The sequence below is a fragment of the Sarcophilus harrisii genome, chromosome 4 (assembly GCF_902635505.1).
Source record: "Sarcophilus harrisii chromosome 4, mSarHar1.11, whole genome shotgun sequence".
Taxonomy (NCBI): Eukaryota; Metazoa; Chordata; class Mammalia; order Dasyuromorphia; family Dasyuridae; genus Sarcophilus; species Sarcophilus harrisii.
The window spans coordinates 63,152,040-63,179,273 of record NC_045429.1 but is presented as its reverse complement, the minus strand read 5'-3'; the positions used below and the strand labels follow the sequence as shown (position 1 = coordinate 63,179,273).

At 35.3% G+C, this 27,234-nt stretch overlaps 1 protein-coding gene across 1 annotated transcript in view; it reads left to right on the top strand.

Moving 5' to 3' along the window:
- TNR (tenascin R) overlaps positions 1-27,234 on the top strand; it is a 690,019-nt gene that overhangs the window by 317,536 nt on the left and 345,249 nt on the right. The window contains exon 3 of the mRNA XM_003767456.2: positions 10,137-10,238. The gene's annotated coding sequence lies outside the window, so the exon portion shown is untranslated. The remainder of the gene's footprint in view (positions 1-10,136; positions 10,239-27,234) is intronic.

The window sequence follows — 27,234 nt, the reverse complement described above, 5'->3', positions numbered from 1 at the left end:
CATGTTAAGATTTGTAGAACATTTATGTTATTTCCATTTTACAGATGGGAATACTGAGGCTAGGAGAGGTTATAAGTGATTTGCTGAAGGTCACATGTCTAGGGCTAAATTTAAAGTGAGGTGTCTCTGATTCCAGACCCAGTGTTCTATCCACTGATCTCCATTATCTAGCCTTTGCTCAAAGACAACTAAAGAAAGGAAACCCATTACTTCCTGAGTTAGCTCAATTCCCATTGCACTTTAAGCACCTGTAATTATTGGGAAAGACACCAAGCTTAAATTGCCTTCATTACAGTTCCTGCTTGGCCATTTCTCTCAACAAATTCACATCTTAAGAAAGAATCAAATGAAAGGGGTAAATGTAGCCTCCACATACAAAACTTGGTAGGAGTTAACATCTTGCCTGGAGTATTTTAGTTCCTTTATACCTACAAACTTTGAATCCTTATTTCAATGTCTGAAGCATTACACTTGTTAGGGGGTAGGGAAAAATATCAAGATCTTGTAAGCAAGACAAGGGTAGCTATGTGGTCCAATGCATAGAGTAACTGGCCCTGTAGTCGAGAAGAATATCCAGCCTCAGACACTTACTAATTGTGTGACCCGGGCAAGTTACTGATTGCCCACCCCATACCCCATCACAACCCCTTTCAAAAGAAAGATATATACAAGATTGTGCTAACCTTCTCTAAATTTTGCTCTGCTCAGGGACAATATGTAAAAAAATGCATAATAAATATGGAATTTAAAGGCCCTGCCCTCTAGTTTACAGCAATTCTAGAACTAAGGTTGGTATTAAAGCATCATTCTACCTCTATCTTACTACCTGGGAGATTTGAGGCATTTTATGGCACCTTTTGGTCCTTAATTATGTCATTTATAAAATGAAAGGATTTGAATATATGATCACTTTGGTCCTTATCGGTTTTAAATGCTCCCTCCCCCCCAAAAAAAAACCCAATCCTACTTTCTCTTCATGAGCAATTCTCCCATTAGAATGGAATTTCCTAGAAAGTTGGGATTGTTTCAGGTTGGCATTATATTTTCAGTGCCTAGCACAAGTCATTGTTTTTGTTGTTTTGGTGGGGAGCCTTTGAGGATAGGGTACCTAATATGCATGCTAGAAAGGCTGTTAGCAAGAAGATGGATAAGGGAGTAGTTACTGGCAAGTGAAGCATACCTGAAATCTGCATGCGATAATGGACCAGTCCAAGTAATCACCACTCAGGAGAATGGGTCCCATTGACCTCTTGAAAATTCTGAAATGAAAGAGTAGCCTTACACATAGACAGTATTAAAAACATATTTTTGGTTGAATAATATCAATAATAGCTTAGAGGAAAAATTGCATGGTGTGTAGAGAATCATCCTCAAAGCCAGGAAAACCTTGGTTCAAGCTTCATTGTGACACAAAGTGGTCATGTGTCCTGGAGGACATCCTGTAAGAATGTGTTGGTAAATGTTTAACAACTATCTATCCTCCCCCACCAAAAAAGAAAAAAAAATACAATGAACTTTTAAGCTCCATGTACATTATTAATATATTCTCCATCAGTTTCTTAAATCTAGAAAATCAATAAAAGAATAAATCAAACCCTAATTTGTAGTATTTGCCCATTTCTCCCAAAGACTGAGTAATTCTTATTGTTCAGTCATATCCAGCTTTCCATGACTCTATTTGTTTTTTTTTTTTTTAAGTACTGCAATGATTTGACATTTCCTTCTTCGGATAATTTTACAGATGAGGAAACTGACACAAATAGGGTCCAGTGACTAGTTAGTGTCTGATGTTAAGTTTGAACTCTAGAAGAAGAGTCTGCCTGACTCCAAAATCTTCCCTCTATCCACTCTGCTAATTAGCTGTCTCTATACCTTGGCAACTTGAAAGGAATATGTTTCAGAATAAAGGCCATTCTTTATTGATAGAGGGAGTTTATTCACCTAGAAATTACCTATTCCAATAAAATCACAAGCCACAGTTCATATATAGATCTTTTCAAAGCATACACTACCAAATTTTGTTCTTACAATTCTTGGATGTAGGCAATACAAATATTATTTCCATTTTACAAGAGTCAACTAAACCAGAGAGATTAAGCAGATTGCCCATGTCACACAGCCCATGAATACCAGAGACAGGAAATGAACTTGTCTTTTGTCTCCAAACTCATTGCTCATTCCATCATAACCAACTGAATGAGCTAATTGAATTTAGCCAGTTCTACAAGGGAATTGAGGGGGCAAAAGAAGGATAAATACTATGTTCAGAAATATTTATTTGGATAAGTGTTTCTGAATAATAAACAGATTTTACAAACTTCAATTTAGGCTGGTTATTAAATATAAATAATTTAGGGTAAATTGTTTCACTGGAGGGGGGTATATTTATTGATATATTTCTTTATTCTCTGGCTTTATAACATTTTCTAGCAAGTTACTCAAAATATTTTTTTTAAAAATCATGTTTCTAAGACTGTTGCATTTGACAGTTCCACTGGGCTTCTCATGTTTTCTACTTTCGCCAGCTAGAACTGTGGTACAGGGCAAATCCCATTATGACAAATTCAATAAGACATTCAAACTTTTACTTACCACATACTTTTTTTTTCTATATAATTAATGTATTCTTAGAAATTCAATCCCCAATCTGCAGAACATAATATAAAGAATTTTCTATGGTGAATTAATGAGTGAGGAAACATGGCAGAGTGGAGTATTCCCCTATTTTGTGTACTATGGCATAATAGGGTTCCACATAATTAAAACAGGGGATCTATGAGAAAAAGTCAGTGCAAGTAATATTTGTGTTAAAAATGTTTCGTTGTTGCTTTTTTATCAGCTATTTTATGATAAAGAAAAAATTAAAAATATCTAATACAAAAGTTTTATTTAAAAATGTAATATTCTGCCTTTATAGTCTCTCACATCTTTCTATGAACAAATTATATGCATTTTGTTATGCCCTCCCCAGGACCTTCACTCTTTTTTCCTATTACTAAAAGCTAACTTCCTTTGAGCGATCTTTTTAATATATTTGTAAATGTCATCATACATATTGTTCTCTTGGTTCTGCTCATTTTTTCTTGCATCAATTCTTTTTCCATTTCATTGAATAGTCTTTAGGACTTTTTGTTTTGTTTTGTTTTTGTCCACATCCTGTGACATGCTTGGTATAATGATCTTCCAGTGAGGAAACTCTTTCAGTCAATTATAATCAGTCCCTACTCCACAGCTTATAATCTTAGAAGGTTTCTTTGATCATTGAAAAGTGAGAGGTACAAGGTCACAGAATCGATGTTGTCAGATCTTGGATCTTAAGGCTGGGTCTTTTTATGAGAGCAGTTCCTTATTTAATCCACCAGTTGTGTCAAATTCAAATGGAAACAGGGTCCTCTAAACTCTATATAAGGATCCCTAAGGACTTCAGATTGGCTTAGAAAAGCACACATTAGCTTTATCTAAGTTTTGTTGTACATTTATTTATTTTGTAAAATATTTCCCAGTTATAGGTTGTGTTTTTTTTTTTATTTGCTAAGACAATTTGGGTTAAGTGACTTGCCCAGGTTCACACAGCTAGGAAATGTTAAATGTCTGAGGCCAGTTGAACTCAGGTGCTCCTGACTTCAGGGCTAGTGCTCTATCCACTGTGCCACCTGGCTGCCCCTGCCAATTACATTTTAATTTTGTTCAACTATACTTGGAAGAATTGCAGGTTGCTGTTTGACACCTCTGCATTGCTTCTTGCCCGTTCTACTAAACAATAATATTCCAACTTCTTATGCCATAGATTTTGAGTTTTTTGGCCATTACTAAGAAAATGCATACTTGCTTAGTTTGCATCTACAAAAAATGCTGCTACGAATGCCCTGTTATATACACTGGACCTTTGTTTTTCTCTTTGATTCCTTAAGATATGTCTGATGGTAAGTTAGAAGGACCAACTCAATTATAATTTAGTCATTTTTTGTTGTTGTATAAATCCAAATTGATATCAGAATGGTTAGATGATTGTACTGACACTCTTACAGTGAATCTATGTGTTTGTCTTCATTATACTGGATTAAAAGATGTAGATTCAAATTCCATCTCCAATACATACTATCTGTGTACTGATGATCTTGAGCAAGTCATTTGATTTAATTTCATTTTCCTTACTTGAAAAATGAGGGAATTAGACTACACAACCTTTGAGGTCCCTTTCAGCCATAAATCTTTGACCTTATGATTTATTTGTCCATCAGAATGGTAGGAATTGAAACCTCAGTTACCTTAATGTGCATTTTTCTTTTTATTAGTATTTTAGAGCATGTTTTTATCAGATCATATGTAGATTTCAAATGTTTGAAAAACTGTATGTCCTTTGTTTGGAGGTGATATTTTATATTTAAAATAATAAATACAAAATTATCTATGTACAAAAATGCTATTAAAATCTTCTTCCACCATCTTTCATAAGATGTTGCAGATGATTTTATATCCTAAACCAGGATTGCCCCTGGACTGTAATGTCTTTTTCTTTGCAAAGATGATTAAGTGTTTGATGCCTGAAATAGTTTCTTGACTCTTTCAGCCTCATATAAAAAGCCATCAATTCTCTCTGGATTTACAGATAAGGAAACTGAGGCACAGAGAGATTAAGTGACTTGCCTGAGATCATACAGCTTCATAATTTTTTAATTGGAATTTATTTAATATTTTCACCAGTTATATTTAAAACTTTTTTTTTTACAATTGTTGTTTTAAAACTTTTGAGTTCCAGGTTCTCTCCCTTATCACTGCCCAGTCCTCAGTTAAGAAATCACATGTGAAGTTAGATGAAACATTTCACAAAAATTACATTGTGAAAAAAACAGATCTCCCAATCTAATTTAAAAAACCGGGGCACTAGGTGATAGTGGATAGGCACAGCCCTGAGTAAGAGGACCGGTTCAAATTGACTTAGACCTTGCCCTTCCGCTGGGGATCCTGGCAAATCATTAACCCCAATGCCTTGAAAAATAAAAACCCTCAAGAAAAATAAAATTAGAGACCGAGAGAGACATATCGAGAGAGACAGAAACAGAGACAGAGGGAGAGAGACAAAGGGAGACAAACAGAGATAGAGACATACATACAGAGAGACAAAGAATGCTTCACTCTATAGTCAGATAAAATCAGTTTCTTCTCTGGTATTTAGAGACTTTTTCTTTTTTTTTTTTATTTTTTTTTATTTAATAGCCTTTTATTTACAGGATATATACATGGGTAACTTTACAGCATTAACAATTAAACCCTTGTTCCAATTTTCACCTCTACCCCCCCCTCCCTAGATGGCGGATAAGTAGATTTAAATATTAAAATATAAATTAGATACACAATAAGTATACCAAACCAAAACGTTATTTTGCTGTAGAAAAGAAATCAGACTCTGTATTGTCAATTAGCTTGTGAAGGGAAATCAAAAATGCAGGTGGGATAAATATAGGGATTGGGAATTCAAGTAATGGTTTTAGTCATCTCCCAGGTTCTTTTTTCGGGCATAGGGTTAGTTTTCGCTCCATTAGAAATGTTTGGTTGATCTCGTTGCTGAGGATGGCTGGTCCATCAGAACTGGTCATCATATAGTATTGTTGTTGAGTATATAATGATCTCCTGGTCCTGCTCATTTCCTCAGCATCAGTTCATGTAATTCTCTCAGGCCTTTCTGAAATTATCCTGTTGGTCATTTTTTTAATATAATATTCCATAATTTTCATATCCCAATTTATTCAACCATTCCCAACTGTGGACATCCTTCAGTTTCAGTTTCTAGCCACTACAAAAAGGGCTCCACAAACATTCTCACATACAGGTCCTTTCCTTCTTTATAATCTCTTTGGGATATAATCCCAGTAGTAACACTGCTGGATCAAAGGGTATGCACAGTTTGATAACTTTTTGAGCATAGTTCCAAACTACTCATTTGAGAGACTTTTTCATCATAAGTCCTTCTGAATAGTCATGTATCATTGTACTACTGAGAATAGCAAAGTCATTTACTGCTGCTTATCCCAGAACATTGCTATTACTTTGTACACAGTATATTTAACTTTGCTTGCTCAGACTTTTTTTCTGAGAGTATCCTGCTCATCATTTCCCATAAAACAATAATATTCCATGACAATCATATACTACCATTTATTCAGTCATTCCCCAGTTCATGGGCATCCCTTCAATTTCCCATTTTTTACTCTGAGAAGAGAGTTGCTATAAATATTTTTATACATATAAGTCATTTTCATTTTTTTCTTTTAATCAATTTTGATATTTATATCTAGTAGTGGTAGTTTTGCATGAATTTATACTCCTCAGGGCATAGGTTATATTTTTTTGATCATTTATCAATTGGGGCATGGCTCTTCAGGTCCCTCCATGTTTGGGGGGAAAAAACTTATCTGAGAAACTTGCTTCAAAAGTATTTTTACAATTACTATTATTAACTGTACTCCCTTTCCCATTTATTCTCTCCTTTTATCCTCTATTTCCTCAAAAGTGTTTTTTTAACCCTCCCCACCCAATATGCCTCTTTATCCCCTCCCCCTTTCTATTCCCCATTCCTTTCTTTTTTCAAGGTAAGATAGATTTTTATACTATAAGTAAGTTATATTCTCTTTGAGCCAATTCTTTCAATTTCTATTTTACCCTCTAGTTCTAAAATATTGGGACAGTTTTCCTTGATAATTTCTTGAAAGATTATGTCTTGGCTCTTTTTTATCATGGCTTTCAGGAAAACCAATAATTTAAAAATCTGGTTCTATTTCCCAGATCAGTTGTTTTTCCAATGAGGTATTTCACATTTTTTCTGTTGTTTTATTTTTGGTTTTGCTTTATTGTATCTTGATTTTTTATGAAGTTCAATTCTAATTTTTAAGGACTTATTTTCTTAAGTTGAGTTTTGTGCCCCCTTTCCTAATTGACCAATTTTGCTTTTGAAGGCACTCTTTTCCTCATTAGCTTTTTGTATTTCTTTTTGTACCACTCTCAATTTTTTCCTACTTTTTCTTCTATTTCTTTTACTTGATTTTCAAAATCCCTTTTGAGCTCTTCCATGGCCTCAGCCCAATTCTGATTTTTCTTGGAAGCTTTGGATATAGGAGCTTTGATTTTGTTATCTTCTGAGTGTCTATTTTGATCTTCCTTGTTGCCATAACTTCCTATGCTCAGAAACTTTTTCTGTTGTCTGCTTATTTTCTTATCTGACTTCTAATTCTTTGTTGAAGTAGGGCTCTGTTTCCAGAGTAGACCAAATTTTAGGGATTTCATGCAGCTGTTTTCAGAGATCCTGCTGGGGGCCTGACCATAAGCATTCTCTTCTGCTCTGGAATTGTTAGGAGTATCCCCACAGAAACTGTAACTACTGTACTAAAGCAACAGAATCTTGCTTTACTGAGGCTGGAATTGGGGCTGGGGCCAGAGCTGTGCTAGCACAGGCTATGCTGGGACTGCAGTCAAGACTCCTACCCACATTGCCTACCCTACCCATTGCCACAGATCTCTTCATTTACCTTAGTGCTAAGTCTTCCCTGGTGTCCTCTAGCTAAGAGGTCCAGAAGTCACCAGTATTGTTATTGATTCAGCGGTATCTTCCTTGCTGATGCTGGGATTGAGGCCAGACCAGGGCTAAGAGTGGGACTAGGACTGGGACTGGGACTTGGGCTGGGACTGGGGCTGAGACTAGGGTCAGGGCTTATCTGCCACAGCCTATGCTGGAATTGCATATTGGGCTCCCACCCAGAGACCTTTGCTGCTAACCTTCTAAGTTGTCTTTAACTGGAAAATGTTCTACTCTGTCTTTTTGGGTGTTCTGATGCTTGAAAATTTGTTTAGTATCATTATTTAAAGTAATTTGGAAATGGGGAAGAGTTGGGAGAGTCCCTGCCTTTACTCTGCTATCTTGGTTCCACCTCCCCTATACATTTCTAAAAGAGCATTTGAACTCAAGTCTTTCTATGTCCAAGCTCTAATCTTCCTCCACTGTGCCACCTAGATTCCTTCTTATTGCTGAAAGTACTTCATATCAAATAAAGTTCTTTTGAAAATGGTGATAGCCAGTATTGATTTTTTTAATTCATTTCCCCTCTTTTTCATAGATATTTTATCTAAATAGGTTGTTAGCACTCTTTGAATTGCCCAGCAAGTCAAATAATTTATTTTTGAGGTCAAAACTGTTGATACCTTTGTCTGACTCTTTCTTACATTATTTAGGTTTTTTAGAGGGTTTATACTTCAGTGTTTTGCCATTTCCTTCTGCAGCTTATTTTACAGATGAGGAAAGAGAGGCAAAGATTATCTGAGATTGCATTTGAACACAGGAAGATGAATCTTCCTGACTTCAGACCCAATACTGTGTGCCAGGGTGGTGAGGATACCCATAAGGAGAATAAGTAGATTGCTGTGCATTACAAATAAATAATTATATACAAGTGTATAAATATCATCAATTACATGTATAAAACAGAGTCAAGTCAACAAGCATTTATTAATCATCTACTAAGAGTCAGGCCTGTGCTCCAGACATAGAATGAGATCAAGTGATAACAGATGACAGATGGTGTGCTCCCAGGCCTATGCTGGAGCCAGCTTGAACCTGCTCAGGAGAAAAGCATTAAATTTCTATTTTGAGCATTTATATCTCTGAAATCAGCAAACTACAAATTAGGACTTGATGTTGATTAGATAGACTTAAGAAAGTATTAATAATGCAAATTAAACTTAAAAGTCTGTTATGTTCATATTTCCCCCCAGAAAGCTGATAGTTAAAGATTTATGGTATCTGGAGATTTAAAAGAAGATCCCCATGAAGGATTTATGGGAAAAGGTAGATAAGAGTTGCCCAGGATCTGATATGGATTAATTGCAATTTGCATCACTGGAGGAATACTCAAAATGATGAAATCACAGATGCAGTGATATGCAAAGCAGGCTAAATGTCAATGTCTTCGGTCTAAAATTTCCTCCAGTTCTCTTCCCCTTCATCCTGAGAATATTGTAAATTCTCAGGCTTTTCACACTAGCACTGATAGTCTCTCGATATTTTTATGATTTCAAAATTTTCTGAAGCCAAATTAGTCTGGATTGGTATTGAGAAAAGGAAGTAGAAAATTAGTAAGGGGGGAAAAATCATTTTAATCCAGAAAAGGGAGATTCCATGTTTTCATCAATTCTCTACTACCATCGGGACCTTCTAACCCTGCCCCCCAAATCTTGATGCTTTTCTTAATGTGTGATTTCAGTTGCTTTGGATGGCTTAGCAATGTATGAAGAAGACTGTAGTTACACTCTAGGTAGACAAGAAGGAAAAGAATTTAAAAGATAATTAACCAACTGATGCCAAGGGGAAAGACCCTTAAACTGCTCAGTAAAAACTCTGCTCTGCCTTCCCAAACAAGAAGCACAGAAGAAAACTCTGACTACAAAGAGTGATGAGGTCCAGGAAGAGAGGGGATTGATATGCACATTTGTTAGATAGAATTATTCTTTTTATAGAATTTGTCATAGTTAGGTGAAAAATGCATGGTTCCTGTGGATTCTACCTCAGGTCATAGAAACAACCTAGTCATGCAGAAGTCTATTTGGGATTGCTGTTCACTGTTTAGAGTTTTACTGAGGAATAGATATTACATTGCTTAGAATAAAATTGTCAGGATTAATAATAATAATAAAGCCCATAGAGAAAAAGGAGCTACATAGAAAGTAGGATAGAGGATTAGAACTCAGTTTTAGTCCCAACTTTGCTAGTAATCAGATGTGTGATTGGGACACTATTCCCATTTTTATAGATGTGGAAACTGAGGCAGACAGTTGACTTACCCAAGGTTGCACAGCTAGAATCCAAAGCTGGATTTGAATTCAAGTCTTCCTAAGTCCAGAGTTCTATCCCCTGGATAGCTTAAGCAGACATTTTGTAGGTGCTTGTTCAATTGAATTTATTTTAATTGAATTGAATTCTATAAAATATGGAATTGGTATCTTGAAAGCCTTTTCTTTCACTATGATTTTATAATTATAAACTTAGTTGATGTTTATACAAAACCTTTTGTAAGGGAGTTATTTTTGTTGTGGGTTTCTAACTTTTAAAAAGTATTAATCTGTTTTCTCCTACTCTGTTTCCTTTATAGGAAGTTATTTCTTCTAAACCTGATAGAGGGACAAGTTTCCTTTGGTGACAGAAGTGAAGAATTGACAGGAGGAGGGGAGAATTAAAGGGGTAATTACCAAAGGTACTATAACACACTCTGAATCTCATTTATCGTGTATGGAGTGAATCTTCCAGCATCCTTTCTGAAGTTTTGACTGTTTGGTTGCGTATTGCTTAAGGGGCAGGCATTTAGTTCCCATATCAAAAGTCTGGTGAAAAAGTTCCTGCATTTGATAGTTGATCCCATCAATGCACTCAATGCTTTCATCCAACCACTGAGTCAAGAGGCCAGCAACCTGACTTGTTGGAAGGTAATACAGAGATGAATCAAGGCTGTGACTTTCCATTTAAAAAAGCTCTGAAAGTCACTCAGTGATGTAGTTGGCAATAAAAGACCATTACTGTGTTCAGTCACTGTAAGGAGTCCACCTTTATTCCCAGCCCACCTGAGTTTGCATTGGGCCCAAGTAAATCAATGGTGAATTATTCACCAGCCTGACTTAAACATTTCTGGATTTTCAAAACCCATAATAAAGTATGCTCTTGGTATTATGAAAAAATATCTATCTCTTTATCCCCATCCATAACTATTTATATGACTGGAGGAAAAACCTGTCTTTCTATTTCTTTTAATTTTAAAGCTTTCCTGATTCCTTTTTCACATGGTGCATATATATTTCAGGAGAAATTTCAGGCTGAAATAATAATTTCTTAGAAGGATCCAATGGTGATTTAGAATAGTCACATATTTGGTAACTATAACCACTCAGATGCCCTAAATCCAATCTTGCAAATACTTAAAGAGGAAGTAAAAAAGTCCCATTGGAGCAACCCCCTGTCACTGCAAAACCATGGCAACTTACACTTATCTCCCTCATTGCCCTTTTGCAAGATTTCACCTTTTGCTAAAGTATGTTTAGAAAAAAACATTGCTTCCTGACACTAAAAGTTTTCTCTTTTAGTCCATTGTCATTGTATCCTTCAGCTAAGACCTGAGGCATATTTCCTAAAACCTTAAACCTTGTCTCTGACCAAGCACTGAATATCTTCAGACAGAAATATTCTTGTAGGTGGTTGCCTGCATGGCTATAAGTAAGACTCCTGGCCAGGAGTGTGCTGGAGCAAGCTCCAACCTTCTATGACAGCAAATTGTTCTACTTTCCCAGTGAGCATATACACCTGGAAAATCAGGAAAGGCTACAAATCAGTACTTGATTCATGGTTTTTTTGAAAGTCTAAACTTGAGAAAGGGATAGAGAAAACATTAAAAGTGCAGATTGAATTTTAAAATGTGACATACATTTGAGGAAAGTGGTTGCTAAATATTTATCAGCACCTCACTGAGTCCAACCTTCTACTCAACATTGTCTTCAATCATTGTCTGCAATATTTCCATTAATTATTAAACCACTAAGACCAGTGATTTCTAACTTAAAATTTGATGGTCCCTTTATCAAAACATCAAAAACTTTCACAGACTTACCATAGTTTTTTAGTTGCATCATTGATTATGAAAAGAATAGAATGACTGAAGGTAATATTAATTCAGAAGAATTTTAAATGCATCTGTATCTTATTAATCATGATACAATGAAAGTTCATATTTCATTCAAAAAGGGCAGGAGTTTTTTCCCTATTAGAAACAAAGGAAGTACTGATAATATAAAATGGTGTTAATGGGTGTACCCATACATTTACAGAACCCTGGCAATAATTTCTTGGACCAACCCCATAGGTTGGAAAACATTTCTTTAGGTTAAAAAGCTTCTAGGAAAACAAATTCTTAGGAGTATTATTATTATTATTATTATTGTGTTATTATGGATGGTATTAAATAAGGGTGGATTCATTTTATCAGATGCTTTGTTCTTAAGGACTAGGGGAAATGAATATAGTGATAATATAAGATTTGAGGTGGGATTGGATGAGGACGGAGAAGTGATTTATGACATAGCTTAAGGAAGGCCTCTTGGAATGAAGCACCACCTTGGAGAGCTCTGGATTCCCCAGAGGCAGCATGAAGACATTGAGAGATGTGGGGATTAGGAGAATAAACTTGTCTACTTCTGTCTAAAACTGTACCTACATAAAGAACATCATATTGTGGCCCCACTTCTACTTGTAATTGTTCAAAAGGTACCCAAAAGAAGCTAGGGTGATCCAGGTATTTAAATATTGGCCTGGAAGAGCATCAGATCAATCCAGAGTTCTTGTTTCTTTTTAGAATGGACCAGGCAGGCCCAAGTAAATTATAATCTCCTAGGAGTTTTCTGAAACAAATTCTTTGGACCAACAGTGGAATCCTTATGGGAAAACCCTTACAAAACAGGGGGAATCGATACAGCCTTAAATAAATGCCTGCAGGGCTAATGAATTTTATGAAAGCATCTCATGGTTATTCTTCATAGAATTCAATGGATATTCTGTGAATACCATGCCACTGTTTTGACTACTCTTAAAACCAAACTAAAGGTCAGCACATATCCACCTGACAACGCTTAATACATCCCCCTACTTGAATTCTAGGGAGAAAAGGAGAAATGGTATGTCTGAAAAGAAATTTTCAGTTGGGGTAAAAAATGGACATTTATAAATTCAACTAGCCTGAGCCAATCATTTAGTTTCTCTCTAAGACTCAGTTTTCTAATCTGTGAAATGGGGAAAGAATAAATGAAAATAAGAGTTAATCTAACACTTACTGTATGTCAAGCACAGTGCTAAATCCCAAAGATTCAAATAAAAAAGACAAGGGATTTAATGAGTTTATATTTAAATGGGAAAGACAATGCACATGACAAAGTGGTGACCAAGGAGGGTTGCTTTGGTTTAGAGAGTTAAGTGGGACCAAAGAGGAGCAAATTGGCACAACCCATTCAGGAACGATAAAAGAGTTTAGGAAAGAGTAAAACGTCAAAGCTATATTGTATAGTGTAAACGTTTTTTTTTTTATTTTGAGAGTCAGTTGTTAAACATTTACCATTTATTGGTTATATTCTGGTATAGCCTGTCTACCTAAGCCTTACCAAAATTGTACTTCCAAGTTTGAGTTCACTCTTCCCTTCTATGTTGCTTATATTTCTGAGTGTATAACACAAAATTTTTGGAAACAAGGGTGAAGAAAAAGGACTGTCTAGTGCCAACTGATATTTTTATGCCAGTTGAGTAAAGGACTTTTCTAAAAGCTAATTATTGACTAATTGTTAATGGGAAACACATTGGTGAGGGCTTGAAATGCTACATTAAAAGAAAATTGTGTATAATATATTAGCAGTTTCGTTTCCATCATCTTTTTAATTGTACTGTGTTTTGAAAATGCTTGTTTAATTCTATAAATTAAAAGAAGAAATTTTAAAAGAAGTCTGTAGCCCTACATGATGGTCTATGGGATTTTGAGAGAAATCAAGTCTTCTGAAGTTACAACCTATATGTGAGAATGGCCCTGGAGAAGAAACTACAATGTGGGAGAAATAATATCATCTATCTCCCAGAATAGTTATAAGAATTTAATGAGATTTGATGCATAAAATACTTTACAGAACTCTATGTGAGGTATTAGCCATTTTAAAATGAATTTTTATTGTATGTGATCTCCAACAATGCAGATAGCAAACCATCTGTACCTTCTCATCCTGTGCTATTTATTATATCTGGGTTCTCCCATAAATTCTCCATAGGGAGAACTGGTAAAATGCTATAGGCCTGAATCCATACAATAAGAGTAATTATTCACTCTTTCTCCATAAATGAATCACCTTTTTTGGTTACACATTTTTGCCTTCTTTGTATTTCCAGGACTTAGCATATTTCTGGCTCACAGAAGAACTACTAAGTGCTTTCCTAAAGTGCTTGTTGATGGACTGTATAGCAGGATGTAATATATCCTACTTCTCCTCTGACGTTCTGTGTTAGCGATATGTAGATGCCAACTCATGTCCCCTATGCACCTCTCTCATTTTTCTTTGGATGACCCACAACATTATTTATAAGGTCACAGATTGGAAGCTAGAAAATAACTTAGAGACCATCTGGTCCAACTTCTTCTTTTACCATCTAAGAATGCAGAAAAAAACTTGTCTAAGGTCTCATAAACAGTAAATGGCACAGCCAAGACTTGAACCTGGGACAGATGGAATGTTGTGTTTGAGGAACAGCAAGGAGGATATTGTCACTAGATCATGGAGTGTGTGTAGATATGTAAGAAATAAGCAATAAGTATTAATCAACTGCCACCAATCAAATAGGTAAAAAAAAAAAAACCTGAGAATGGCAGCATCCTCTTCCCAGATCATGATTTCTGTTTCTAGCTCAGTCCTCAGAGGTCTGGAAAAGGGGCCAGCAATCCATACCAAATGTCAATCAAAGGGCAGGCAAATTGAAGCAGCAATGAACCATGGGGCAGGAGAGAGATGGGGAGAAGCATATACTAGTCTGCTACCATCATCCACCACCTTTTGTTAGACCCTGTTGGAGACAGTTCAGGCAGGTCCTTGAACCCCACAACTTTGGGAATAGCAATGCTTCCAACCCAGTGTTGGTAGCCATTATCCTGGGATGCAGCCTCTATGGACATGCAGCCTTGTCATTTCTCTTACAAATTCTAGAGCCATAGCAACTGAAGTCCCAGAAAAGAAAGTCCTTAGCACCAAAGTCCTTGTCACTGTCAAATGACTCAACAGTTTATCAATGGAAATTAAAACAAAGAAGAAGCATTATCATATGCTTTGCCATTGTACCCTAAGGACCATGGGAGCTTTCCATCTTTCCATTTTGCTGATATTTTCCATACGTATCTTTTCTCCCATAAGAGTATGAGCTCCTGAAGAGCTGGGACTATCTTCCTCCTCTGTCTTTGTCCCCAATACTTAGTGCATTGCTTATAGTAAGCACTTAAAATGCTTGGTTTATTCATTAATCATACATGTATACATTCAGGTCCTCTGACTCCAAATTCAAAGTTTTTCCCACAATACTATGGAGCCCTCATCAGTTCTTCAGAGATGACAACATTCTGTAGTACACAGACCTACAGCATCACTGGAAGAATATTAGCATTTTTAAAACAGGTCTTTGTTTCAGAGAGATACTTGGGTCTTTCAAAGCACTAGACATTTTCCCAAATATAGTTCATACCACCCTGTCTTTCTGTTAGATTTTGGGCCCAGCTCATTGAATTCTGCACAATCCATCCAAGATATATGTATGTACGAATGCTCTAGCTCTGTGAGATGTCTATTCAGCTGGCTGTCATAGGTTGGACAGTAGACATTCTTCACCTTCTTAGCTTTTCCTATGTGGTGACTTAAGCCAAATGCTTTCAAGTGCTTCTGGATCTTGGGAGGCCTTTCAATGGAAGTTGAAATATATAAAGAACCACAAGAAGGCCCTTTCAGAGCTGATAGCTATCATAGGATGCCTAAAGATCATCTGTCCCAATCCCCTTATTTTACAGATATGAAAATAGACGAGTCGCATACCTTCTCCAGAATTATCAGGGTATTTAAATTACAAAAGCAGGTGTAAAGCTCTTTTCACAGCAGTATATTCTCTGTCGTAATTGTTGGATGCCCCCAAACTGAGCCTTATTTTAATCTAAATAGTCTATACTCAGACTAGCTGTAACATGCCTTTGTACCCCATGCTTTTGAAGTTGGCTTTTTTTTTGCCTGTTTGGATGAGTCCTTAATAACATTTGAATTTAAATGGTCCCAGATAGACCTTCAACTTCTTGCCAAATTGAGATAAATGTGATATTGGGGAGCTGAGCTCCTAGTTTCATAGCTGTACTTAGAATAGAGACAGGTTTCCAAGCAATTCCTTTTTCGTGTTTTTTTTTTTTTTCTGAAATGTAAATCTTGATTTCTATGTATATATGTAATTACTTGTGGCTCTAAAATTCTGTATCTATCCATGTAAGCATGCATATGCAAACATAATGAAAGAGTGGCTAGGAAATGGAACAAGAAATAATTGAGAAAATCAACAACAAAATCCCCCAAACCTTGCTTCTCTCATTCATCAGCAGGATTTGTCATGGCTGCCCACAATTGTGAAAATAAATGGTCAGGGGAACTGAGGATTCCTTCTGATAAATGTATTCACCATTTTCTATGAATATTTTATAGGATTTAGACTTGAAAGGAATCTTAGAGATCATCCATTTCAATAGCTTTTTTTTACAGATGAGGAAACTGAGGCCAGAAGAGGTGAAATAACTTGCCTAAACGTGTCAGTTTATTTTATTACACAATATGTGGTATCCTTTAAAAGAGTGTCATTATATTACACTATTGTGCATATGAATTGTTTATAATTTATATATAATAATGTACTACAATACTATGTATATTAATACAGGATGCATTTAAATGCTTGCCATGGACTAAAATGAATTGCTTCCATTGTTTTATAATTCATTTAAGTCTTCAGGAAATGTCACTGAAACATCCATTCTAAATTTCTCTGGAGATTTTTATGTTGGTTCTACTGTTATCAAATCACCTTCCATAGATAATGAGGCTCAGCAATGCAGTGATTAACATACTGCATTTGGAGTCAGGAAGACCTGAGTTCAAAATTGACCTCATATATGTCCTAGCTGTGCAATCCTAGGCAAGTCATTTAACCTTTGCTATCTCAGATGTCTCTTCTGTAATATGAGAAAAATAGTACTTATTCTCCATGGTACTTTTTAGAATGAAATGGGATATTATTTTTAAAACACTTTGCAGACCTTAAGTTGCTATGTAAATTCTGGTCATAATTATTATTATTGTTGTTATTTTTAATAATAACATTGATAATTATGATAATAAAACCACATAGCCAAATCAGCCTGGCTTAGTGATACCTTAAATGATCAAGACCAAATAACCTTAACTATAGTAGCAATAAGTCACTTTGGTCCAATTCCATAACTAATATAGAAAAAGCTACAGCATATAACCAAGGAGGATTTCAAAGAATAATAGTAAAACATATCATTTGGGGAAATATATGATGGTAATAGAACATAAGACCACCATGTGCCAAATGTAAGGGAGGACATGTAGACAGCCAGAGCACTTCACTAGCATCCTCATCTTGTCAAGAAAAAGTAGAGAAAGACTTCCAGCATATTAAAAACTCAATTAATAGAAATGTTCCCCTTAAGTATCATCTAACAATCTTTGTGTGTTGGTAACAATTGAGACAGAACTATTAAGATCTGAATTGGAACTGGGTTAACTTTAAGCAAATTTGAAGATCTGCCACAATCTAGAAATTGTTTTACTGGTAAGAGTTATCCAAAATCAACATGAAGTCTTGATCCCCACCACAATCTCCCAAAAATTACTTATTTACTTCCTTTAAGGAGAGAGAAAGTAAATAGGAGTTTCTTGGCAAGTCATGATAAGTTAATTGATATATGCTCTATTTAATACCTAAATCAATGGTTTCACATGAATGAGTCCAATATATGTTGCATGTAAAATTACCAAAATAATATGACAGCCTCCTTCTTGAATAACAACAAACTTTTTAATCAAAAATAACCCATTTGACAAGATTATTCATGTTGACAGCTTGTAAATTATTTCATTTTTTTCTTTAGTATTTACCCTATTGACCACTTCCTTGATATTCAATGTAACCCTATGACTTTAAATCTAACTAAACTCTTAGTTTACACCAACCAAATTCAATCCTTTGTTCTTTTCAATAACAATTTCTTTTGCGGTCATGGTGTTCCCCCATAATTTCCTCAGGAACTTCAGAATTTTGAAAAAGATCTTCAAGTCCCATGCAAACATTGAAGCTAAGAAAACAGGGCAAATATAAGAGGCTTTATTAAATCAAACCCCTACAACAAAAAAAGCAAATTATTTTTATGAAAGCCCAGAAACAATCATTACACTTCTTTTCTCTCTTTTGAGCCCTACATCTCCCTTAGGTTCAGATCTTCTACAAGGAAAAAACATTCAAAGTTATCAGAGGAGTATCCTTCTTTCTTAAATTTGCAGAGCCCACATAACTCCGAATACTAGTAAAGAACAAGATCCAGTTTTTCTCTTTCACATCACAACATTGTCTTTGGTGATTTTTACTCTTGTCCTTAATTAATCTCTCACTACTGCACAGAAATTCTTTTTTTCTCCCCTGATTGACTTTTTCACACAAGGACACAGATGCTGTTCTAAATTCTTACCTCAGGCCACTTGCGGCACTTTATAATTTCAACAAAAGACCTTGCTTCTTACTTAATTGAACAAAAGCTGCCATCTATCATACGCTTTTTCTGTCTCTATTTCTCCCTCATTTTTTCTTTCACTTTCTTGCTCTTTTTTTCTCTTCTTCCAATTTCTACCTTTCAAGAATCCTCAAGATCATTCTCCATTCTCTTCTTTCAGAGGGAAAATTACTATTTATTGCTAAGAGGAATTTCTCTAATTACATCCTTGACTATATCCCCCCAATCTCTTCTGTTAATGTCTTTTATTCATCTCTACCTCTCTCTAATTTCTAAACTTTTGTATCTACTGTTCCTTATCTGCTGCTTACACATATAGAAATAATCTATAGATAGATATAAGCATATCTATTTACCTTCTATCAATCTACCTTCTATCTATCTACATATCTCTTCTTCATTTTAAAAAAAAATTTTCACTTGACATTGGCCTTAAGCCATCCATCACTTTATACATGTTCTCCTTTTCACATACAAATTCATAAAAAAGGAACCTTTTCTTGTTTCTCTCATTCCTCTTCTCCAATTCCCTACTTAATCCATTGCAATCTGGTTTGCAACTCCACCCCTAAATGAAGCATCTTTGAAGTCACTGATTATTCTTATGTGTGACTTCCAAATCAAATCCTTATCTCTCTCTTGAGATCTAGTTTTACATTTTCACTGGGATTGCTAAACATCTTCCCCTGTTGTCCCAAAGTATGTACACAATATGTACACAATAAAATTGTCTTTTCCTCTAATGATATTCCTTTTTTAAAATTTCCATTTCTGTTGAAGATACCATTATTCATTCAATTACCAAAGTTTGCAATCTTAGTCATTTTTTGTTTATTTCCCTCTATTTAATCATCACAGACAATAAGTTGTCAAAAATATTAATTCTGCCTTCACAATATTTCTCACATTCTTTCTTTCCTTCTCTTTTCATAGTAACTACCCTACACTTCAGTTTTCTCATCACCTTTGACCTGGACTATTCTACTATACTTCTAATTAATTATCCTGCTTCCAGTCTCTCCCATCTCCAATCTGTCCTCCACAGAGAATAGTAATTAACACATCCATGGTACCTTCATTTACTGACATTAATATCCTATGCTTAGGTTCAAGTACTTTTAGAGGACTATTCAATGTAATTTGGCTTCCAAAACAAATTAGCTCAGGAAAAATTGAAGGTTATCTTTGATTGAATTCATAGAAATAAATTGTTCAGAAATAAATCTATGTAGTTTAAATTAACTATATCATACCTAGAATGGCATGTTTCTGTGTATGAGAAAGGACAATGACACATTCTACTGGGGAAAACAACACATAGACAAACACACAGAGTCACACATATATGGCATGTAAGAATACATACAGAGTAATCAGTTTGCTTGGAATAGAGACGGTATGTAAGAAAAGAAACCTGGAAAAAATCATCTGAAGCCAGATTATAAGAGCCTTAAAATATTAAATAGGGGAGTTTGTACCTGGTCATGGAGGAATCACTGTAACTTTTTGAGCAGGGGAGTGCTATGGTTGGACCCATGAAATACACATATGAGTCAAGGAATATATTCAGATTTCAATTCTGGATAAGCAAGAGCATGAAGATGCTGTTCCTGGAGTAAGGCTGCAGGGAGGGTATAAATGATGAATTCAATTTTGGATACATTCAGTCTGAGGGTATAGCTTCATAGGTAGGTGGAAATGCCCCCAAAAGACAACAACATGGTGCAATGAAAAGAGTGCTAGATTTGAAGTCAGGGTAACAGAGTTGAAATTCCACCCTTCAGTTTACTCTGTGTGTGACATTGGGCAAATCACAGACTCAGTTTCTTCATCTGTAAAATGAGGGAGTTGGACTAGAGGTCCTCGAGCATTCCTTCCAGCTCAAAATTTATGATCCTGATATCTGGGAGGGAATGTTCCAGGCATCTGTCCTTGGTCCCATACTATTAAACTTTTTTTTTAAATCAGTGACAGGGAAAGACATAAATGGTATGCTTATCAAATTTGCAGGTAGTACAAAGCTGAGATGAACACACCCTGTGACAAAGTCCAAATCCAGAAAGACCTTGGCAACCTACAATGATAGGTCTAATCTAATAAAATAAAATTTAATATTAATAAATGTAAAGCCTTATGCTGCCATCTAAACATCTTCTATACAAGGACTTTATGGATGGACTAAGCAGCATTTCCTGTTGAGGAAAAATAAATAAACAAAACCTTGAAGTTTAGTGCAAGCTCAATATGGTTCAACAGAGTAATATGACAGTCACAAAAGCTCTTAGGTCTCATTGAGAGATAAAAAGCCTTAAATAAGGGTAATGATCATCCTCTATTCTTGTCTGTTCAGACTATATCTGAAGGATCACATTCAGTTCTGTGTAGTGCATTTTATGAAGGATATTGACTAGGTGAGAGCTGTCCAGCAGAAAGTGATCAGAATGGTTGGGGGGATTGAAATTTCCAAAAAGAAAACCAAAAAAGAGCAGTCTAATGCTTTTAATGCATTCAAGTACCTTAAGATTTGTCATGTTGAAAGAGAATAGATTTCTTCACTTAGACTTCAGAGGGAAGAACTAGGAACAACTTATGGAAGATGCAAAGTCAGATTTCAGTTCAATTTAAAGATTTTAAAGGTTTAAACCAAAAAAAAAAAAAAGAGCCCCTACCTCACAGGATTGTTTTGAGGATCAAATATGATCATAAATGTAAAGCTCTTTCAAAACCTATACAAACATTACCTATTTTTAATTTAATAAAAAAATAGCTATTTTAAATTTTATTTACTTGAGGAGTTTTATTTTTGTCTTATTTTGTTTTAATTTTTATTTTTTAACACTTCTTACTAAACCTAAAAAGAGGTACTTGCCAGTCATGGGATAGGACTAAGGATGAGTGCTTTTCCTTTCAAGTAAATGCAGGATGATCACTTGTCTGGTATGTAATAAGAAGAAGAGAATAAACATTTATATGGTGCTTATTATGTACATGGCACTATGATATATGCTTTATAAATAATATCTCATATGATCATAATAATAACCCTGAAAAGTAGTTGCCATTATTATCTTCATTTCATAGTTAAGGAGATTGAGGCAACAGGTTAAATGACTTTTTCAGAGTCACTGAGTCAGGATCTGCGTCTGGATTTGAACTCAAATCTTCCTGATTCCAGACCCAGCACTCTTATTCGTTATCAACCACCTTTTTAGTAGTAGGGATTTTTGTTTATTCAGGTCTGCATTGGCCTAGATGACTCTTGGAGTTTTCTGTGATTCTCTTTGCTTGGAGATAGAAATTCTTTCTTCTCAAGAGAATTTCACAAACCAGTCTGACTGACAGCACACTCTTCAATATACCCCCAAAGGAGCCATTTTAAGCATAGAGTCTACTCTACTTCCAGGGTGGAAGCTGCCTGCTGTTGTTCACTGGGAGGATTGAGAGCCTGGTTACACTGCCTGCGGCTGTCCAATTTTAACAGGATCCCATCTTCCCTGCCAGAATGGGCATTGTATTGGGTTTAGGTAAACAAGCAAGGGACAAACAGAATCTTGGACAGCGGTGAATTTTATTGCTGAAAAACTCCTATGGAAATCACTCTAGCATACAACTGTGGGGACCAAAGGAACACAACAAATAGGAACTCATAAAGAATTCGAATGGCAGTGTCATTCCACAGGGCCCCCCAACCTACAAAAACACATATCAATTCCACTGCCCTAAAGCTGTGGCATATTCTTCAAAGTTTATTGGTACTGTGCCCAAATGCTTCTCTAAGTATTAGAGAAAAATAGGAAGAAAACAGGAGAGAAATACACAGGTAAACAGACTGTTGTTGCCATGTACAAGATCAATGAGAACAAATCCTTCATTCTGGTTCCATTTTTTTTCCATTCAGGAAGAAAAGGTTAGAAGATGGAAGACCTAAGATTGCTTTAGATTCTTAGCAACCCACTGTAGTGGATAGAAGTTTGAATCTAGAGTCAAGAAGGCTTGACTTCAAATTCTGTCTCAGACTCTCACAGGCAGTTATATACAAGTCAATTAGTCTCTCTAAACCTCAGTTTCCTTATCTGAAAAGCAAGGATGATAATATCACCTACCCCTCAAGGTTGTTGTAAGGATCGAATGTGATAATATTTGTAAAGCACTTAGCATACCTTAAAAACATGTTATAGATGCATTATGTAATGCCAATCATCATCATCATTTATGTGATGTTGAACTTTCCCTCTTTGGTCCTCACTTCCCTTATCCGTAAATGAGGACAATGTTTATACTATTTAGTTTCATCATCTCTAAAATTAAGGAGTCAGACTTGGTAATCTCTAAGATCCTTTTCAGTTCTATATCCACTATCCTCACAAGTTTGTTTAGAAAGAGAATCAGACTAGGAGAGAAGCAGAATCTGAGAGTTGAAAGTGATTTTTGCCACCATCTAGTTCAACCAGAAAAAGAACCCTCACTGCTCAGGACAGCCCATTTGAGTTTTAGAAAATACTAAATGTTAAGATTCCCCTTTCTTCCAACATTTAGATTAAATTGGCCTCTAATTTCCATATAGTGTTCCCTAGGATCAGGCACAATCAGTTCAAATAATTGACCACCACTATCACATTCCTATCCCCACCCCATGCTTAGTCTTCTCCAGGATAAACATCTCTTATGACATGAATTTAAAAACCCTATATTGCTCCATTTTTTTCTCACACATCACTCCTTTCATCCCATACTCTTCAATCTAGGGACAGTACCCTCCCTACTATTCATCTCACAGGACATTTGAACTCCTGATCCCAGACATTTTCACTGTCTGCCTCTCATGCCTAGAATCCTTTCCCTCCTCATATCTTTCTCAGGCTTCCTTTAAGCACCAGTTAAAATTCCGTCTTCTTTCTTTCTTAATTCCCCTAATTCCCCAGTGCTTTCTCTAAGTTGAATAGCTTCAGTTTATCCTTTCTATATCTTGTTTGTCCATAGCTGTTAATCTGTGGTCTTCCTCATCAGACTGTGAGCTCCTTGAGAGCAGGGACTTTATTTTACCTTTCTTTGCATCCCCACTGCTTACTGTAGTTCCTGACTTCTTGACTGGTTTTGATTTTATTTGACCATGCTGGTGGCCCTCTTTGAGATGCTCTCCAACTTAATCCATGTACTATAACTGTGGTGCCTTTCAATTAAAGACTATTATAAGAGTTCTAACTTAGAGTCTGATGTTTTTAAGCTATATAACTTTAGGCAAGTATCTACTTCTCTGGGTCTTAGATTTCTTGCCTGTAAATTGGAGAAATAGTGCCTATGAATGTATTTTGGAAACTATTAAGTTCTATAGAGGTATTACTAACAATAAACATATCCTAAATATAATTAGTCTTTCTGATTGATGCCTAAAAATGTAATTTATCTTTAGGGTTGGGGGGTAACTTTGAAATGTATCTATTTTGTAATATTGACTTCATACCATCTTGTTTACACTCTGGGATATAGGCAAAATGGTATTAGGCTTTTCAGACAAAGCCAATCATTTTGAGTATAGATCATGTTCTGAATGGATCCTGTGTAGTGACAATTTAAAAAATTTCTTTGAGCAAAATGGACAGGAGGAGACCACAGGACCAAGAAGATGAGATCAAATCTGAAGGCAAGAGGCAAGGTATGGTAGGAGGAAACTTGGTTTGTTAAGAAGGGGCATGGTTTATAGGCTTCAAAGTTGACATAGGAATGACTTCTTCTGTTTCATACATAAATATGAATGCAGGTCTTCCTTTCTCAAGTTCTCCCTTATCTTCAACTTTCAGGGATCCTCAAGGTACAGCAGGGAGATACTTGTAATTCATTTAGACCATGACTTGAATCAGAAAACACATTTAGAATGTGTAATGTCACTTTAGATGACTTATAAAAATGGGGTTTTTATAGCTGTCAAGATCAGTGATTTGTGTGTACAGAAATTCCTTATTTGACTCTCACTCAACTGTCCAATCAGTCTTTACAAAGTCAATGCTTACCCAAGCCAAATTAACTATCCTACATAGAGCCAGGGAACAAGAGAGTGATTTCAGATGACTATAGGTAAGTCCATTCTTCTATCTGGCCTCTTTCACTGTCACAGAGGACAATTCTGTCACATTGAATAATAAGAAATAAAAGAATAAGAAATAAAAAAGAAATAAAAATAAGAAATAAATAAGAAATAAAGAAATAAAAAGAATAAGAATATAAATAAGAAATAAAGATAAGAATATAAGAAATATTCTTAGAATATTTAAGAATAAATAAGAATATTATTCTTAATAAGAATTAATTAATAAGAAATAAAATAAGAATAAAAATATTCTTAATAAATAAGAAATAAAAGAATATAAGAAATTAATAAGAAATAAAAAAAATAACAAAATCTAAGTGGAATAGACCCAATGTATAGCTAAAGATATTTCATAGTACAATAAAATGAATATTAGCTCAAGAATCAAATGACCAGAGGTCAAATCCTTTATCTGGGTGAATGTGATAAAATTACTTACCTTTCCTGAATTTCATTTTCCTCATCTATAAACTGAAGGAGTCAGAGTCTTATGATCTTCTAGTATCATTGTCTAATGCTAAAGTAATGAGTTATGTTTCCAAAGTCTTTTTATAGTGCCAAGTTCTGTGATGTCTTCATGTAATAGGAGAAAAATGAAGAAATCTCTGCAGTTCCAAGACATTTCTTCTAGGCTCATGAACCCCCCAAATCTTAGCAAATTGTGAAAAACTTACTTAACAAATTAGGCAAGAGACTCTTTTGCCCATTGGAATGCTTGCAGAGTAGTTTGTTTCCCCTAAATCTAGGCATTTTCATGAGAATGTTTCCATTATTGACATTTGACTCATTCTTGACTTTTCAAACATTTCTGACTGAGAAGTAATGGGGACTCAATTGTTGTTTGTCCTTTGCATCCTGAACATAAGTATGTAAACAGATCAAACATAAGTTTGCTTTTCCATTTTTTTCAATTCTGTAATTCTCTTTTCTTGTTTCTGATTTGGTGGTGGAGGTAGAGAGAAAGCAAACAAATATCCTCTAGCAGAAACTCTATGGTGTTTCTCATCTCTCCTGGCAAAAAAGAAAAGCAATTGAAAAGAGGAACCAAACAATTGTATTTATTGAACATAAAATCTATGTACAAATATTGGTAGATGCTTGGTGTTTAGGGAGAGAGTGCACTATAGAACCCATCGCATGATGAGATGTACTAGTGGAATCTCTGAAGGTCAGTGTGCAGATACAAATTGATTAAGTTAAGTATTTACTGAAATTGCTTTTCAACATCCAAATGAGTATTGATCATGAACAAGCCATAGGTGTATGTGAAAAGCTACCCTTTGCTATTTAGTTAAAACAATTGGAATCATTCACATTTCTTGTCAGATGAATTCTTCTTTAGTGAAGATATAGTTATATTCTGGTTAATAAATTATTTATATAAAATATTCTGGTACATACAACAGTGAATATTGTATTGGTTTTTTAATATGGGAATAAGATTAACCTAATAACATTTTTAAAAATTTCATTTTTCATTTAAAATCAGGGTATTTTGTCCCTCAAGGGGGTCTGCTACAACCTACTTTCTTCACTGGCTATCAATTTTCTGTACCCAGTGAGGACCCCAATTTGTCATATTCTTCTTAAAACATACTTCTGCTTCTCAAAGATCAGAGGTTAGTACCTCTTTAATCCTCAGTACCATAAGCAAAACCATTTATGTCGCTAGCCCATGATGTATAAGCAAGATATAGTATTTTTTTTTAAAAGAGAAAGACAAGGAAAAAGAAAAGAGAAAGGTAGGTACAGAGAAGGGAAGAGAGGGAGCAGAGTTGTCAATAAAGCAATATATATTTGAGTACACACTATTCCCAGCATTATACTTCATACCTGAGGGAATACAAGAAAAGTACAAAGCATGACCCCTGGATTCAAGGATATTGCAGCCTAGCTATAAAGATGAAAAACAGAAATATAAAAATACTTATGGTATCTGTGATTTTTGTGATCTTGGTGAATTCTCTCTCTCAAGGCAGATCACAATTATGTGGCTTAGATATGTTCTTGGGAGGTATGAATTACAGAAGTTAAGATATTTGCCTAACTAGGACCCCACAGTTGGGATTTGAACTTCCTCTTTCTAAAACTAAGCCCTATCATTACAATAGGCTAGGAAGAATCTGAAAAATACAAGACAAAATATAATCAACTGCTTAACTGAATAATGTCAAAGTGAGTGTTTTGAAATCCTCAGAAGGAAAAAATTAGTGTGACAAAAATTAGTGAGAGAAAGCTTCATGAAGTACCTTCATGATGAACCTTGTCTTTGTGTTTTGCTTTCTTATTCTTTTCTCTTCAAATATCCTCCCAGACTATTTCCCTATGTCTCCCTAAGTCAGGAGTTAAGTTGGAGCCCACATAATATCCTTGGATAGATTTAAGGGGATCTGTGAATTTGAATGGAAAAAAAATCTTTATTTTTACTAACTTCTAATTGGAAGTTAGCTTTTCATTCAAACATGAACTAAAAAAAAATTCTGATAAAGTATTCATAAGTTTCACCTAGTACCAAAAGGTCCATGATACACACAAAAAAAAGTTAAAGCCTGATTTCATACAATATACTCTTAAAGCTGCACTTTTCCCCTACATGTGGGCAACTCTAAAGCCATACACATGTATAAGGGTCCTTTAAGTGGGCAGCCACAGTGTAACAGGAGATTTGAGTGGCCCAGAAGTAATCTCTGTGGATATGGGACTGCCCCTTGGGTGGGATCCTGTCCATATTTAGATAGCTTCTTAACAGAAGAAAGCTGTGTGTGT